This window comes from Lathamus discolor, chromosome 5, assembly GCF_037157495.1.
Source record: "Lathamus discolor isolate bLatDis1 chromosome 5, bLatDis1.hap1, whole genome shotgun sequence".
Classification (NCBI taxonomy): Eukaryota; Metazoa; Chordata; class Aves; order Psittaciformes; family Psittacidae; genus Lathamus; species Lathamus discolor.
In genome coordinates this window covers 37,305,851-37,325,237 of record NC_088888.1, presented here as the reverse complement: position 1 = coordinate 37,325,237, position 19,387 = coordinate 37,305,851, and the positions used below count along the sequence as shown (strand labels likewise).

The following is a 19,387-nucleotide window of genomic DNA, read 5'->3' as shown; positions in this document are numbered from 1 at the left end:
TTCAAGGTCCAAACAGGTTAAGACTTCCTAAATGGCCAAGAAAAAAATAGCATCCCCCTTTCACACTGGAAATGCCACAGAGAAACCCCTCTCACAATCAGCTCAGCTGCCTAGAAACTTGGTGGCAGGCCGGTCTTTGTCTTTTTAAACTGCGACAAAGGAAATTATTAAGGAAGCATTAAATCCTAAGTGCACCATAAAAGGCATCTACCAGAAAACTAGCTGCTGTTTGCAATAAAGAACACGCCTTACTTACACTGTAAAAAAAAAAAACCAAACTGCAGTCCCTATATCCTTCTAACAGAGGAAAAGAACCTATCACAATAACTACAACTAGCAGAATTTCTTTCAGAAACTTCAGTAGGTGGGATTATCTCCTCAATGGAAAAATATGAACTGATGTTTCATAATCTATTTTTGTTTTGTTGGGATTTTTTGTATCTTACTCTTCTGCCAGAAAATGCCTTATTGCCCCTTCCATTTCTTGGTGTCCCAGTTGTCTTTCCAGCTTTGTTTATTTTCTAATTGGCAAGGAAACTATGAAATTCTATCTTGTTTCTTTCATATGCTTTCTTGCTGTCTTCCATTTTCCACTTATTAACACACCCTGTGCACGTTAATCTTCCGAAATACACTTTGCAGTAGAATCAAGCAGCCCTTTATGCTTTAGTCAAGACAATAAATAGCTGCAAGATGGCTACTTAAAGCAGTCACAGAAGTGTAACTGCTAGACATCCATCCCTGATACTTCTCAAAAAGATTATGGGTATCTATAAAACTACCAAATTCCATTCATTTGACAGCTGCTTTCCCTTAGAAAAGCTGTCAACATGGGGGCAGGTGTTTGGTCTTTCAGAGAAAAGTCTCTTCTAAAACGGAGTTGCGATGGGATAAACAACAAACCAAAAAAATCCTCTTCCTGAAGACACTGCAACTACTAAGTGGCTGTGGTGAGAATAAATTAACAAAACATACTGTGTGAGTTTTGGAAGGAGGAAAAGCCACTGAAAGCTCTCACCCTTTCAGCAGATAAACATAGGGGAAGGCACAGCCATCATCTCATCCCACTAGGAATTCCACCTCTGTATTTTAGGAGGATATGAACAGATCAGTTTATGTTGTTAAAAAGCACAGTTCCCAGCACTTGGTAGTACTCTATTTCCTCCCCTAGCTTCCACCAGCTGCCCACCTTCTACATGAATGATGCATAGGAACTTGGCAAAAGTACAACAGATTAGTAAAGAAAAGTATATTTACCATAAATCTAAATCTAAACCATGCATAACTTCAAATCATCAAGGGAAGGGAGGAGGTGACTAAGTGAAACTACAACAGCTCTAGCTCTAGCAGTTCCCAGTTTAACAGCAGCATTTAAAAGCATTATTTCCTTTCTTCCTTTTGACCACTAAATCAGTTAGATGAAGGGTTACTTCATCTGCCCAGCACAGCAATCCACTTCAAAACGCCACAGCACTGAAAAACGACTGCTGTCTACATACAATTATGTAAATACCAAAACAAAAGCTGTAGAATGGTAAACTAGCTTGCAACCACATCATGGACTCCAGTCTCCCAACCATAACCAACAGCAGTGTTTCCTCACCACAGCCTCAGAACAGCAACTACCATTTCTTTTCAAAAAGCCTGCTGATTTTAAAAGACATCAGAAGCCCATCTGTTGAGTCAAAGACAGGCAAGTCGCTGTAACTTTTAAAAAGGAGCCAGGAAAAATCAGCCGAATCGAAGTCAAACATGGCAAGTGCCTGAGTACAAACTACTGCTGTGAGCTGAACTGGAAGGGTAAAGGTGTCTTAAATATGATGCAAAACAGATATTCATTTCCTGAAATACTGCAGCTTCTTGCTTTCCACTTTCAAGACAGGAGGGGGAAAAAAAATCAGTTAAATATAATGAACTAAAACATACACAGATGTCAAATATTCTGTTTTGGGCAGCTCCATTGTGCTTTCTTCAAAACCTGAAATTAAGTTAATTAAATGAATTGTTCTTATGAAAATCATTATTTCAGCAGCTTTTCAGTGTTTGTTAAAGAGCTTCCATAGACTGCTTCCACAAGTGTCCCTAAAAAAAAAGTAATATATTGACAGATTCTCAGCCCTGAACATTGCACAACTAGCTGAAGGGCAAGCAGGAAGTTGCCTGTTTGCAGCATCCCATCAGAAGCGTGTCAATACTCTGACATCTCAACTGTTACAGGATCAGCACTGTCCTTAACTCATTTTTAATACTTGCCAGAAACACAGGGAATTAAAAATCTGTTTTAAGTCCAAAATGCAACTTACGGTTCAGAAACACACCTCTAGTACATTTTATGACTGCTGCCCCTTTGTAAAAGAGCTACTTAATGTTCTGTTTTCTTAAATCTTCCATAAGAACATCACGATCCCTTCATAAGCAAAAGATGACTTTTCATCCCCGCCACCCCTCCAAGCTGCAGGTCAGCAGGGAAACAGGCCCTATTTTTTAGCATGAGGAAGATAACGAAGGAAAGCCGTTTTCCATTTTCTGTCGGATAAGCACATAAGGAGAAATCAGCAGAAGAGATGAGTAGTAGTTTCATAAGAAAAACCCATCACAACTTGCAATTCCCTCCTTTCCCTTGATTTGCATTTCCTTTATAAACACAAAATGCAGCTCATGACACTGAGTTTGTGCCAATGTATGATTTTACAGAAAAGCCATATAAGAAACCTAGTGGTTCAATGTGATATAAATGACTGAAAAAGGCAAATAATGACAGTTGTTTCAGATGAGATTGCTATGAAGTAGGAACTAAAAGCACACCAACATCTGAAAAAAGAACTTTCACTAAACTTAACTTATTCATTAGATCAGACCACCCGATAATGTCTTTTCAAGTTCATTTTCCTGAAATACAAAGTTAAACCAGTCTTCATTTAATTCACAAATGCATTTGGAGACACATCACCTCACTTAAAAGAAAAAAAAAGTCTATTTGAAAAAAAAAAAAAAATCTATGTACCATTCTCATCTGTGAATCCAACTCTTTAGAGAGTTTTACTGGGATTTGAGTTGCAAACACATCTTTGGCCTGGAAAGCAAACAGCCACAAAATGACCACAAACAGAATAAATATCTTCAAGCTGCTACAAAAATATACTTTGTTTTATTTTACAAAATCACTTTATCCTACTGTTTTTAAACCACTTGTAGAAGTTTTCCTCAGCAAGATTTATGCAGAGTCAAGCATATAAAAATCAAACCGTTGAGTCTTCTGCACTACGGCACACAAAAAGAGCAACTGGCTGTCTGGTTACAATTCCCTTCCTATCAAGGCTGCCACAAGGTTTAGCTCATGACTTGCAAACTTCTTGACATCATGGGCTATAAAACAGCACAGGGAATTATCAACAACAAAAAAAATTACTATATTTTTTAATAATACAGAGCCATCAGAGCACCATTATGACATTTTGGACACCCCTAGCATTCAGAGCAACCACTTGTATTACACGGAGCTCATGTTTTTCCATATATTGCCATAACTTATTTTTTGTGAAGACAACACAGAGGAAATCTTGCCAAGAAATTAGCAAGGCAGTCATTATGAGAAAGACATATTATAGTGTAAGGCATCCCTGCCCATAGTGTGGGGGGGTGGGGGGATGGTGTTGAAACTAGGTGATCTTAAGGTTCTTTCCAACCCTAACCATTCTATGATTCTATGATTTTCCAGAGGCCAAAAAATAACATTCAGAAGTAGTTATTGAACATTTCTGGCTTGAATCTTTGAAAAACTGCACAGCATTTCTGCAAGTGATGAAATGCAATGTGTTTCTACTTGAGATTAAATGAGGTTTTATACACTACTTTAACTATTTTGTCTAATACAGCAAAGTGATTCAGCTCAAACACATACTGTTGCAGCAGAGAGGCTCAAGGTTATACTGTTTCAACTTAATGATTTCAGTTTCCAAAACAGACTGAAATAATGCATCTTCATCAGAAAATATTTTCCTGACAGGAGTAATATGCCTTAGATAAATATTTAATCTATTTGAAGAATTTATCTATCAAGTTGATCCAGCTTTATGCATCTAGCTCCTCTAGCTGTACCAATTATGTTGATTCCCTGTTTTAGCATAGCCTGTAGAGGAAGAGACTGGAAGTTTTGTTGAAATCAGATTTGGCTGTGCCGCATTTCAAAATATTTTGTGAAAATACTCTCATGAATAAAAACTTTCAACACTGCTGTGAGGGAAATCAGATTCATAAAGCATGAACAACCCATTACAACAAAAAGATCAAATGATAGAGTAAATATCATGGCAACTGAAATCAATGACAAATCTTGCATTAAATGGAGCGGAGCTGCGAATTTATTCTGTTTCCAGGAAACACAAATGCATTACATCAGTTGAGATGCACTTCCCATCATGATGACTCGATTGCAGAGTCCTTTGGTAAATTACACTTGAGAAGGAAGAAGCTACTAAAAACATCATTGACCTCTCCCCCAGAAGCTATGTAACTCTGCCTTCTACATAAAACATTAAAAATTTTAGGAATCCAAAGAAATTAGAGACATCATTAATAGACCTCAGTGCTACCAGGAGAACTAATAAAGATGCAACAACAAAAATCCACAGATCTTTAGAAGGTCAAAAGAAAAAAGACATGCAATTACCTTACTGGCTTTCCTGCTGCAAAATTTGCCTCTACAAATACACTTTGACTTTATGACTAATTGCAATCAAATCTGACCAAACAATATATGCATCAGATGACTTCATGTAAACCAGCAGCTAAGAAGACGAGAGAGACATGAACGAGTCGCACTGAAAGAGAACGTAAGTTCCAGCCACTTTGGGAGATAGCAGAGGTTCAGCAGCAGCACAAATACTAGGCAGAAAGAAATGGGTGGAGGAAACAAAGAGAGGAAAAAAAAGCAGCAGGAACATCCAGTCTTCAGATGCAATGCTCACCAAACTGCCTGGTGTTTAGAATTCATTGGTCTTTCTTTTAATTTGAATTGCTCTGTCACAGATGCAGGTTGAGCAGATTCCCAGTGTTTCAGCAGAAAGACCATGCAAGCGAAGTAACTGAAAATATGAAGACGTATAAAATAGGAGAGCAGCCCTTCGGGTGGTACCCAAATTACACATTGCTCAAAAAAAAAGAAAAAAAAGAAAAAAGAAAAAAAGAAAAAAAAAGAAAAAAAAAAGAAAAAAGAAAAAAGAAAAAAAGAAAAAAAGAAAAAGCAAAAAAGAAGCAAGCATTATGGCACTAAGATGACAGTATTTGTATTATAGTGTTTTACCAAAATAATTCATAAATACATAGTTGTTCTGTTTGGCTTGGTTTTGGTTTTTCAGAACAGCATTATTACTGAACAAGTGTGAGATAAAATAAACTGCTAGAAACTAAGTAAATCCCAAGCCTGAATTCAAAAAGTTCACTGATCTGTGCATTAGCTGATCCGTTGATAAAACTGAAGGACTGGGCTGCCAGATGTTGACAGGCAAACAATATAAGACATCAGTAAGTAAATTACCACATATAACCCCCAGCAGCACAAGACAGCAAGTCACTATTACCCATGCTTCTGCATGGAAATGATAGTGTGCATGCTGAATACAGGGATGTATCAGTAACCATTATTTAGACTGAAGATACATTCCTTTACAATCACTGTACGATTTTAAACATGCTTATCTATTTACCCTTGTTTTAACCCTTTACTGATACTCCTCCCAAAACCCAATACTTATTTTGAAGCTCAAGAGCTCTGACACAGATTCACAAAGATTTCCCAACCGATGCAAAGATTCGGGTTTGAGTTATGAAAAGATTACAAAAAAAAAAACAAAAACAAACACGACTGAATTGCAGTTCTCCTTCTGTACAGCTTAATACTTCACTCTTTAAGCAACAGCACTAACTGCAGCACAATTAGCCGTGGCCAAAGTATATCAGTAAATACACAGAAGGAAGAAACTATGCTCTGAAACAGGTGAAGTAAAACAGCTACAAATCCTTATGCTCAAGATCAATAAATGAGGCAGAAAATGGTAAGTGGCCAGAAAACTATGAACTGCGAATACAGCCTAGAAGCATCTGAAGGGTATCTTCCCTTCTGTCTTCTCTTTCATCTCTTTTTCTCCCTCCAGTCTTAAAGACACTGGTGAGGTAAACTTGGCATCCTTTTTGTTCTTACCATTTGTCAATGAATATAACTGTATCTGCTAAACCAACAATTCTCTCAGCGAAAAGTCGCAGCAACATAAGTAGGTCTAGTCAAAACTAATCATTACCTCACTTCATGGTTTTAATAGAAGTACATTTAAACTGTTTTCTCTGATGGCCTGGAAGAGAACAATGCACCATTATGTTTTTCATTCAAAGCTCCTAGATTTCTATTGTCTGGAAGCTGTTTACCGAAAAAGATAAACACAACATATTAAGTCACAAGAAGCTATAGCAACATTCTCCTTGGATTATTAAAGCAATGTTGTCTGGCAACATGATCTCCAGATTAAAATTCAGGTTGTGAACTCTAATCACCTAATTTGAAACGGTTTTCCCAATTGCTTGGAAAGATGGCAGAGGTATCTGTGTTGTCTAAGTTTTAGACAACCTCCTGGTTCAGAAAACTTTCAGGTTTGGTGTCAGAATTAGTCTGTGCTCACCCGGCACTCACCAGGGTGGGGGGTAAGGGTGATCATAGAGTCATAAAATAGTACGGGTTGGAAAGGACCTCAGGATCATCTAGTTCCAACCCCCCTGCCATGGGCAGGGACACCTCACACTAAACCATGTCACCCAAGGCTCTGTCCAACCTAGCCTTGAACACCACCAGGGATGGAGCATTCACAACCTCCTTGGGCAAACCATCCCAGTGCCTCAACACCCTCACAGTAAAAAATTTCTTCCTTATACCCAATCTAAACTTCCCCTGTTTAAGATTTAACCCGTTACCCCTTGTCCTATCACTGCAGTCCCTAATGAAGAGTCCCTCCCCAGCATCCCTATAGGCCCCCTTCAGATACTGGAAGGCTGCTATGAGGTCTCCACGCAGCCTTCTCTTCTCCGGGCTGAACAGCCCCAACTTCCTCAGTCTGTCTTCATACTGGAGGTGCTCCAGTCCCCTGATCATCCTCGTGGCCCTCCTCTGCACTTGTTCCAACAGTTCCATGTCCTTTTTATGTTGAAGACACCAGAACTGCACACAATACTCCAAGTGAGGTCTCACGAGAGCAGAGAGAGGGGCAGGATCACCTCCTTCGACCTGCTGGTCACGCTCCTTTTGATGCAGCCCAGGATGCGGTTGGCTTTCTGGGCTGCGAGCGCACACTGCAGCCGGCTCATGTTCATTTTCTCATCGACCAGCACCCCCAAGTCCTTCTCCGCAGGGCCGCTCTGAATCTCTTCTCTGCCCAACCTGTAGCTGTGCCTGGGATTGCTCCGACCCAGGCGTAGGGCCTTGCACTTGGCATGGTTAAACTTCATCAGCTCACCTTACAAGTGTGTTGAGGTCCCTCTGGATGGCATTCTTTCCCTTCAGCGTATCAACTGAACCACATAGCTTGGTGCCATCGGCAAACTTGCTGAGGGCACACTTAATCCCACTGTCCATGTCACTGACAAAGATGTTAAACAAGACCGGTCCCAACACTGCCCCTCAGGGACACCACTTGTTACTCGTCTCCAGCCGGACACTGAGCCATTGACCACAACTCTTTGCATGTGGCCATCCAGCCAGTTTTTTAACCACCCAGTGGTCCATCCATCAAATTGATGTTGTTCCAATTTAGAGAAAAGGATATCATGAGGGACAGTGTTGAACGCTTTGCGCAAGTGCAGGTAGATGACATCAACTGCTCTACCCCTGTCCATCAGTTCTGTAGCCCCATCATAGAAGGCCACCAAATTGGTCAGGCAGGATTTCCCCTTAGTGAAGCCATGCTGGCTGTCACCAAGCACCTTGTTGTTTCTCATGTGCCTTAGCATGCCGTCCAGGAGAATGTGCTCCAAGATTTTGCCAGGCACAGAGGTAAGACTGACTGGTCTGTAGTTCCCTGGGTCATCCATTTTCCCTGTCTTGAAAATGGGGGTTATATTTCCCTTTTTTGAATCATTGGGAACTTCACCTGACTGCCATGATTTTTCAAATATGATGGCCAGTGGCTTAGCAACTTCATTCGCCAGCTCCTTCAGGACCCGCGGATGGATTCCATCAGCTCCCATGGACTTGTGCACATTCAGTTTCTTAAGACAGTCTCGAACCAGACCCTCTCCTACAGCGGACCTAGGGCCATCATTCTCACAGTCCCTGTGTCTGCCTTCCAAGACTTGGTTGGTGTGGTCAGACATTTGCCAGTAAAGACCAAGGCAAAGAAGTCATTAGGAACCTCATCCTTCTCCAAATCCAGGGTAGCCATTTCTCCCGACAGCTTCCGGAGGGGGCCTATGTTGTCCCTAGTCTGTTTTTTCTTTGCTATGTACCTATATAATATCATTATTTCCAGTTATTGACATACACAAATCTACTGAATATTCCAGTGTTTTTGTCTAATCCCTTTTGCAATCTTCAGTAATCTGCAAGTGACAAGGGTCTATTTACTGCCCTTTAGTACAAGAAAATTACTTTATGCCCACAGAACTTCCATGCAAGTACTACCAGTAGAAAAACCCGTAAATCAATTAGCAAATCCACACTCTGTGCAAGGTCTTCACTATAGAATCAGAAGGATTCAGGGTTTGCTAAGTTAAAAAAGAAGATGCCGAGTAACACTTCCCATCATCAACATCATGCACATTCTGGGATGGGTAAAGTATTGGGTGAGCAAAGCAAAAAGCAGGTGGATAAGGACAAACAAACACAAAACAAACCAAAACAAACCAACCAAAACAAAACAAATCAAAACAAAAAGAAAGCCACTGAGCATGCAAGTAGAGACCTTCACAAAGCTGACTTCCAAGATGGCCAAATTTACGTTAGATAAATCATGCTATTTACCCTTCTCTGAAAGGAAAATAAATAACATATCCACCTTAAATAACATGCTTTAAACATGCACTTTCAACTAATTTTCACAAGTTTGTGAACTCTTTCAGGCATGTATCTTCCCCCTTTTTAATTCCAGTCTAATTGAGATCAGCTCCTCAATCTAGATCACCATGAGGCCACACAAATGTGCCTACACAAGGGAGAAGTACAGGAAACAGCAGCCTTAAGGAGGAAGAACTAGGCCATTTCTTGAAACAGGAGGGTTAGTTTATGTGAACTTCAAGTGACCATGAAACTGTGGCGTAACTGCACCAAGCAGAGCCAAGCTGATCTAACACAACATGCTGATGAAAAGATTTATCCTCTCATCAACTCCCAGCAGCATGCTGATGTGGCTTGGTTTCCCAGCAGCACTGGTGATTCTCTGACTCCACAGTGGACTTATTATAGAATTATAGAATGGTTTGGGTTGGAAGGGACCTTTTAAGGTGAAGCTTTAGCTCACCCTGTTTCAATCCACCTGCCATGGACAGGGACACTTTCCACTAGACCAGGTTCCTCAAAGCCCTATCCAACCTGGCCTTGAACACTGCCAGGAATGGGCCATCCACAACTTCTCTGGGCAACCTGTGCCAGTGCCTCACCACCTTCATTGTTTCCTAATGTATAATCTAAATCTCTATTCTTTCGCTCAGAAACATCCAGGAAAGAGTTTTGGCCACCCTTTGTTACAGCATCATTGGTAAAGAAGAGTGTGAGGACATTAAGCCAGTAGCTGTAACTATGTCCTCATTGCTCTCAAGAGCCTCTTACAACCTGCTTCTAGAGGTTACCAGCCCGTAAGTAGGACCTACAGCCACCTTTGTAGTCCTTCATAAATCACAGCAGCCTACAGCTCATATACTGGCATACATACATTCTGCATGTATCACAGGTTAGGAAGCCAGACAATATGTTTGAGCCTTTCTTCTGCTACTTCTGCTGAGCTGGTAGTGACTTCAAGCAGAGAAGCATAGGTTAGGTATCTCAACTGCCACTAGTAGACCCGCCAAAGCTCATCTGTGAGAGGTCTAAAACCTATCAAAATTATATTACAGACAATATAAAAGTATTTATGAGGACTTTCAGATCAGTTTGACATGACAAAGTGAAGTTCAGCACAGCACACTTCTATATTTAAACAGAGCTTAAGTCTTAGTAATTTATGTTTTACCAAAACAATTTCAATATTGCTCAATATAACTGCAATTTGCATTAAGAGACAGAGAAGGGGCATGCTTTCTACATGCTTTCTAAAGCCAAATTTATGCTTTAAAATAATGTTAGAAAAAACAGGAATGAGGTGGATAAATTACTGAATTACAAATAAAGATTAAAAAAAAGAAAAAAAGGCATACACACAAGGTAGAACAATAAAACTTTCAGAGTGACCTAGTCAAACAGTAGCAGTGGTAGACGACATCACCAGCTGGCATAATCAAGAGATTATCAAATAGCAGTTGGCTGATTGGTGAAGATAACAAGATAACATGATAACATTAAATTACAAAAGGTGAAGAAATAAACTAAAACATTAGCTATAAGAACATTCATAAAGTCCATACAATTCACCAAGCCCAAACTGTTTCTAAAAGGAGGAAAAAAATTATAGTTAAGAAGAAAGAAAGCATTTGTGACATTAAAAAGAAAAAATAACCCTCACACTTAAACAAAATGTAATCTTACACTTCAGTGAAATCTTATATTTCAGTGAAAAGATTTCAAAATTTGATCATTTGCTGGGAGATATTTACATATCAAGTCTTTCATCTACACCAAAAGAAACATCTCAGAGTTTACAAATAGCTTTCCCTATAAGGATAAACATTTTCTTCTGCTGTAATCACATTCCTTTGAGCAATAAAAATGTTAAACTTCTCTTACCATTCCAATCTTCTTTTTCTGTTTCTGATTTCTACCCCTTCAATACTACTGCCATAGATGGATAAGCTTCCATTATTTTTCATTAACATATATATCACCACACACACTTGCTTCATGCTTGTCAACAAGCAAACTTTGTGTCTTCTCATTCCCCTATGAATATTCAATTATGCATTTTAGCCACAGCTTTTAAGAAGCCTTCCAAAACAGCAAGTTGAGGAAACAAAGACAGACAAGCTAAATAACTGTATGAGTCAGGCAGCAAGCCTCCAGCGATTGTCATTTATTCACTGGATCCATCTTTTGCTCAGGACTTTGTAGAACTTGTGGTTTATTTGCTAGGAGAACCTGGTCTGGAGAAACAAGGTCTGCCCTAGTGCCACGAACAGTACAAAGATGCCTCTGCTGGTCCATATGGTTACATCCCTACACAAGTAAATAAAACAGCCCAAAGCGTGTTCTTTACTGTTGCCACAAAGAAAAGAGGCATGACACTGCTTGCGTTCACAAAGCTAAACTCTTCTCCTTACAAAAGGTCAGAAGAGACAAGCACAATTCCCACTGCCTTTTGGGAAGAGCTCCCCTTTCTTTGCTTTCTCCAAACACACATGCAGGCAGTTAGGCATCTGTATATACCGGACCAAGAAGCACACTGAAAATTAAGCAGAATGGGCAAGGCTGGAGCTCGAGCACATGTTCTCTCTGTGCTTAGTTCAAAAGTATAAGCACTGCATATAGCTCCAAATAAAGTCAAAAAAAAGGTTTGAAAGAAAGGCAATCTACAAGCACATTCCTACCCACAGCCTATGAAAGTTCCTGCAACATGCCAGATGATCCTGTTCTCTCTACCACCACAAAAGCTAAGACAGAATTTGTAAGGGGAATGCACTGTTCTATAAACATAGAAAACTGCAGGTCATCTGTTGAACGCACTTCTCAAAAGGCCACCTCTAATCCCAAGACCCTCATGCGTTCATAATCATGAACTGAAGGTCGTAGAACTACATTTAAGACTCAAAATTCATGAAAAAGCAGCTTTTTGAGGGTAGTTGTCTCAGGAGTCTTTACTGGTGACAACTGAAGTCTGAAGAAACAAACAGCGAGACACGTCCACACAAAAGTGATTTGCTCACAAGCATGAGCCACAGGAGCCTGGCATGATGAAACCTGAGAATACTGGCTAAGGCAGCGCCTGTTTTGAGAACAGATGAGTTCAGTTTCCTGTTACATCAAACAGTAACTTTCAGTCCTACGTTTGCTTTTTAAAAAGCAAGGGAAAAAAATCTCTACTGACATCACACTAAGGGCTGGGCAGACAGTGGCAGATTAGGAAACACAATGAGTCACTGCAAATACGGAACACAGAGTTTGCAAACTGCCATGCAAAATACAGCCTTACAAAAAAAAAAAATAGATAATACAGCTGAAGTGAACTACACCAGAAGAGTAACAGTAGTGCAGTGCCTTCATACGACCAAAGAAGTTGGGGAAAATATGAACACTGTAAACAGGATAGGGTAAGACACAGGCCCATCACAGCAAAAAACAAAATCAACACAATTTACAGGTCAAGAAGGAAGTATCCGCTAAAATAAGCTGATGAGTGAACAAGAAGCAAGTAGTATTAAGCCAAAAATCCAGATACAATTGGAAGAAAGAGAAAGCCATGCAACGAAAGCACAGCCAACAAAGCAATGTTCCAAGAGAGAATTCACTCTGAAGAAGTTGCCAAAGTATCCGTAAATGCATGAAAGAAAACCAAAATATAAACACAAAAAAAATGGTGCAAGTAAAAGAATGAGTTATTATAAACTTAACTGGTATGTGTTACGGGAAAACAAAAATCATTAGTGAAATACTAAGGCACATACCTCTTTTTTTTTTTACGAATATGTCAAAGACCATAAGAAAAGATGATAGTAGCTTTATCAGTTTGGAAGTAAATAAAATAAGACATTAGAGAAGAAAAAAATGGGGAAATAAAAGTTAGGCATTGAGGGAAACTACAAGAGAATAAACGGGATGCACACTTAGCCACTATAATTCAGGCAAAGCATTTTATTCTCTGAATTAGCAAAACACCCCAATGTTGCAGAATGCGACTAAATCCAGGGTAAAGAAAGGGGCACCTTTCCTGCCAGTTATGAAATTTCACAGGTGAAGTAAACAGTATTATTAAGGTGAACACAGTAATGCTTGTCAGCAGCTAGAAATGTCTAATGTCAGAAGGATTAGAGAGGCAAGGTTTCTGTACAAAGTTGTTAGAACTTCAGACGCAGAAGTTTTCTTTCCTTTAGGAACTATTTGTGGCTTGACATTAGGGGATTTCTTTTTGATGCAAGTGGAAGGGTAAGAGGAAAGAAGAATGTCGGAATTAGTAACAGCTGAATAAACTTTGTTAAGAGAAGTACAGCTCAGCTCCACAGAAGTCGGTTGGTAATGCAGAAATAAGGAATCGGATCAATAAGTGCTAATAAAAGCACTAAATCTTCACAGTTTTCCAGAAGGAAGGTGGATTAACTGGTCTCAGATCCTGACAATCTCTTCCTTGGGTCCCAATATCAAAGGAAGCAAAATTCCTACTGCTTCTGTGTTGAGGGGGTTTTATTATTATTTTAATTAGAAACCACTGAAATGAGAATGAGTTCTCTAAGACAGTAAATAACATCCAAAAGCCTTCTCTTTTGGTATTCTTGAGCCAGAACTATTTTGGAAAGCCTTCAATTGATACAGGGACCCCAATTCTAGTCCTATTGACCCATAAGATTTGGCATCTCTTAATGATGTAATATTTTATTCCTAAAGTCACTCACCCAGACTAAAACTTGCTATCAGTGTATTTTTCAAAAGAACATGAAATTTGGAATCACAGTATTTTTCTTCTTAATGCCACCTACAAAAAGGTGCTAAAGAGTGGGGAATTCAGAAAGCTTCCTGTGGCAATAAATCACTGGGAAGAAGATATATAAAAAGAACTCCAAAATAAAGGAGTTCCTTGTAAATATGTAAATTATACACTTTTTGAACTAATTCATACTCTTGCCAAGTTCGGGTTGTTTTTTGTTGGGGTGGTTTTTTTTACCCTAACAACATAATTAGCATACTTCCAAAGTGAAATAAAGGATTCTCAGTGTGCGCTAGAAGTAAAGAGTAATTCATCAATTTACCACAGAAATTCAGAACTTGTTAACCAGATTGTCCTTCTCTCCTGCAAAAACAAGCACATCATGAGTATTTTAGAATGTTCATTTGTTAATAAAGTCATAATTGTCAGTCTGTTACCTGCCTTTTGAACTGTCTCATTTGACTGTGCAACACATCAATACATTGTCTGGCATAGCAGAAGCCACAGTCTTCTAACAAACATCAGCCAGGCTGGTTCCTCCCACACTAATTATGACAGCTTGGCAAGAAGTGATGATGAAACCACAGAAATACACCGCTTTTTCATAAGCTTTTAAAAAGGGGACAATGGAGGGGCGGAAGGGAAACCCACCTCCCAAGATGAAAATCCTGTGCCCTCACCTTGAAACAAATTAGACAGAAAAAACAGCATCATTTAATAGAAGAGGTAAAAGCTTAGGCTTAATTCAACACAGTTGCCACGTTCAACCACGTCAGCTTGTCACATCCCACAAGGGAGGCTGAGTGAGCTGTGACATCCTTCAAATGGCAAAGGAATGAAGTACTGCAAGGAGCTGTCAATCAGTAGGTGGCACTCTTCAAGTTCTGACAGTGGGAAGCCAAGAACCAGCACAAACAAGGACACATTACATAGCAAAGACTTGATCTTTAGCAGAAATATCAACAGGAAATATTGATCAATTGTAACCGTAACTGACACACATGGGAAATGCAGTGGCTTCATTTCAGTAACATATACAGTAGTCCTTGTACGTAATCTCTGAAATTCCCAAGAATTATAATTTTAGAGTGTTACAAAAATTTTGGACTAACACTACTGTATACTAGTGTACTAAAACCAGTATTTTAAGAAATTATCCATTACATCTGCAGAATACTTTGAGTGCAGCCTTGAAGCTAATTATGCAGATTATGTTGGGGTTTTTTAACATAACAAGCCATAGCACAATTACTTAGGTATTGCCACAGCTGTTCTTCAAAGCTGGGCAATAAATTTGTTGCAATAAATGAACCAGATAACTGAACCTTCCGGAACATTATATGAACTGTTATTTCTATTATATTTACTTGTGATGATGTGGCCAATGCACCAAAAGATTCAGTTGTTTTCAGAGTTCAAATCAATACAAGGTATAACAAGAATCAAAACGTGGCTCCACAAAGCAGGCGTCACGTTTTCCATTCGTGCAAATAGTGCTTCTTCATTTAATAATTACAGGCTTTTAAAAATTTTAAGTACAGACTAAAATCCATACACATTGCTGCTCATTTAATAAAAAAGTAAAGGAACAGCAGATTTAGTAACAAGTGTTCCAGTACAGGTACTTGTAAGCAAAATAGCCAGCAGAGGGAGCATAAAAACAAAGAAAATAAAAACCCCAAAGAGCTCTTTTTCCTTTTACATATATTTTTCGTTATCTGAGCTTTCTTTTACAATAGAATCGCAGTGCCAGAAGTGCAAAAACTAGACTATTGTAAAAACCACTGAATTTTAAAGTATTAAACATAATGACTTGAAACTAAATACTTTTTTAAGTAGCATTGAAAAAAATCATCTCAGTCTCACCAAACACACAAGGTTAACATTGACCAACAAGCTGCATAAGCTATATCCAACTTATAAATCCACACACGCAGAGACTCATTCTTATTTTACAAATAAAAAACTGAGTTCATTATTTGAGTACACTGAATGTTAGATACAAACTATTTGTATTAGAATACAGCACAAAGTGTTAAAAGTGAATAAAAGGCACTGTTCTACTGATCTGCACAACAGAAGATTTAAAAGCAAGTAAGACAAGTATATGTCCTAGATCCGTAGTGGGAATGAGCATTTACAGGACTGTTTCAAAATCAAGTCACTGAGTTATGCATATGCTGAAATAAAACCTCGTGCTTTCAGGTTTTCATCATGTCCAACCGACAAGCATGGCTTAAACATGAGCAAAAGGAAGGAGAACACAAACAGGGTGATTGGAGCCGCCAAACTTGTGTTAGAATCTTAAATGGGCTGCCATCCTCCTCATGCAAGTGACAAAGAGAAACCATCTCCCAACTCACCTACACTATCCCACCATGAATAATCACACCTTCCACAGTCCATTTTACACAAGGAGCAAGCTTACTGAGTTAACAGTGAAGGCATCAGCTCCCCTCTCAAGGCCTGTGAGTGCTAGGTACCCCCAAGCCATCAGGCAAACATGGACAGATGAGCTGAGGAGTCAAAGGGACAGAGGATTAGTTATTTCAAATTTAAACTGCACGCTTTATAGGCAACCGTTTGTAGAAATACCGACTTGGGCAAGCAAGTCCTTTTTCACTTGTGCCCACAGTTTCCATTCCCGTTCCATGCTATTCCCTGCTGTCTGCCCTCTGTATCAGTCTTTTATCCCCCTAAATAGAATGGCAGTGCTTCAGACCAGGATGCATGGTGTTCCTATACATTAATGCAAAAATATGGTATTATAAAACATCAGTCCTGATGGAAGCCACTGAATGATATCACTTATGATGATAACTATACACTGGATTAGTGACAAGTTTGCTTTCAATTAAAGTGGAGCCAGAATCCCTGGGTGAAAACCAGAAACAATTGTTTTCTACATCAGCATCTGCATTTTAAGGATGATTTAATTGTAAAACCAAACTCTGTCCACCTTTACACATGGGATTCATTGGTGAAGATCAGCATTTGGATGACAAAACCCTGATTACAAATAATGAATACACAGACCAGGAAAGAGAATCAAGCCAAGATTAATTTTCCCATTAGCGCAGGTAACAGAAACACTTTTAACTTTATTTAAACTTTAATTGCTATTTTCTTCCACAGCACTACAGATCTTACCACATCTAGTCTTTCTTAAGAGTACTACTCAATCAGGAAGTCTTAGCATCTGGCACATGAAGGTGCAGGATAAACTTGCAGCATCACAAAAGAATAAAAAAAAGAAGATAAAAGGTAACTGTATAAAATATGAATATACCGATAATACTCTAAAAAGCAGAAAGCCCCCCACACTCTAGAATACTCATACCTGTGAGCAGACTCACAGGACACAGACAAAATACGCTGCATATGTGCACCTTGAGAGACCTCGAATGTAGAAGGAACATGGGAGTCACTCCCGAAGGCAAGCCATTTCACAGAAACCTGGAATCCCTGTCAGCTTGCAGTATCCTAAATACGGTAGAACTCCACTGAAGAATTGATCTGGGATGTTAGATCCTAGCAGTTCCTCAAAACACTATGTTACACACAAGGTTACAGATTGCAGATGGCTAGGAAAAACACCAGAACACCTCCAGTATTTCATGTAAGTTTCTTCAGTCTAGTCCAGGGCTTTATTACGAATCTTAAAAACAAAAATAATCAGATAAGGCACAAACTGAACATTACAGAACCCAAAATTTTAATAATGTCAAGAACCTTCTAACAAAATCCTGACTGGAGAGCATGCAAATCAAAAGAGCTCAGAGGAAAAAGATTACTTCTCTAGGAATTTTATTGTTTTCCAGTTTTAAGGATTATGTTCAGTCACTTTTAAATCTCCCTTCCAAGAGAGCTCATTTCAATTCTCTTCCCTACAGAACTCTTCGGTTTCCCTATGAAAACATTTAGAATTTTTGTCTTTAAATTCAGACAGTGTATATGCACATATACATATGATTTAGAACCTAAAATACAATTCAGAAAACAAAAGCTATGAGATGCAGCACATTATCTTCATTATTCTACATGATCTCATCCTCTACAGAACAATAATAGCCTTCTGGCTGCACTGTATTTAGGACTGTGCACAGTACTCCAAACAGTTGGACAAGTGCTCTTTGGAGTAGCTGCACTGGAACAGCACAGTGTCTTGTTTGACTTCCCTCCACTCCTTTTTTCAGCCTGGTTTCCTAAGGAAATCAGACTTAAGCAATCACTCAGGGAGGGAGAGAAGTGTATGCATATGCATATACGCATACATGTGAATGTCTGACCTCACTAATACCTTTTGAGCCTACTGGCCAGTTTCAATCCCATTCAAAAGAGGAGCAGAGATACCAGACATGTAAGTTCTTGAAAGTTTCACGAGAGCATTGTGCAGAGCACAGAAAAGTGACTTCACAGAGAGACAGGCTGCGTGTCTTCTTAGACGTCACTAAATTCACAGTGGAAAGAACCGTCCTGCTCCTTTTCTGCCTGCAGGAAAATCTTCAGACAGAGGTCATAATCACACAAAGATGACCAGGTCTCTTGTGTTCAAGTGTTCATAAAACAGCTTAAGTTGCATTCACCACTGCTTTTAAAATGATGTTTTGCACAGAGCTGAGGTTTTCTGTGTCATCTTTTTCTTGGTCTAGCATAGGAGTGAACTGCCCTACATCACACACGCTCCCTGGCTTAGTCCCTTGCTCCCGAGACGACTTATTTTGAAACATCAGAGTTGTACCACACATGACAGCATGTTACCCCTCTCAAACACAGAGAAAATAAAAACTGGAAAAGCTCAGGATTTCCTTCGGGCCTCAAAACTAAACAAGTGTGTGGCTCTGTAACATAATCGACTATTGAATAAAGTTTCAAAAAGACAATGCAGCAAATATATAGTAGTATTTATTCACCCCAGAGAACAGAACAAGTATTACCACACTTGCAGGCTATTGTGCTAAAGATAGCTGTAAGGCAAAAAGACAAATAATGAGGTTTCAGCCGATATCTCCATAGTTCTTCTCATATCCCCCCAAAATACATACATGCATGCACTATGTACTAGTCACCTGTATCCAAAAAGCCACCTAATAAAAGTATGCTAACAGATTTGCATGCAAGTTTAGGGAGACTAAAGCACAGAACTATGATTTATGAAATTGTCACAAAGGAAAAAAACCCCGCGGCTCACTGAAATCACCCTCACCATCATGCACTAAACAAGGGGGGAAAAATAAACCAGAGTTTACGATTCAAAAAAAAAAAGTATTTCAGCCCTGTTGCACCTCGTCTTGGCCATTTATCAACCCCAGCACACTGCCCGGCGGGCCGCTGGAGCTGAGGAAGGGCTGGCGGGAGGGCACGGGCAGCCCGACCAGGGGACGTTTCAGCCCCAAACCCCGGCGGCACCCACCCGGCGGGACATAGTCTATCAGTGAGACGACTAGGAGAGGGAAGGCGGCAGCGGCAAGCTCGGGGCGAGACAGCCGAGGGGGCGCCGGGCAGCGTCCGGATGAGCAGGGAGTTCCTTGCCCATGCGAAATCCTCCACCACCACCCCAAACCCGGCTTAACAGCTCGGGCTGGAGAGCGGACCTCGCTACCTCCGGGCTCCCAGCTCCAGAGCGG

The 19,387-nt window shown here is 39.7% G+C and overlaps 1 protein-coding gene across 1 annotated transcript in view; it reads right to left on the bottom strand.

Moving 5' to 3' along the window:
• The window catches only part of PDE10A (phosphodiesterase 10A), a 336,032-nt gene that overhangs the window by 155,653 nt on the left and 160,992 nt on the right, over positions 1-19,387 (bottom strand). The window lies entirely within an intron of this gene.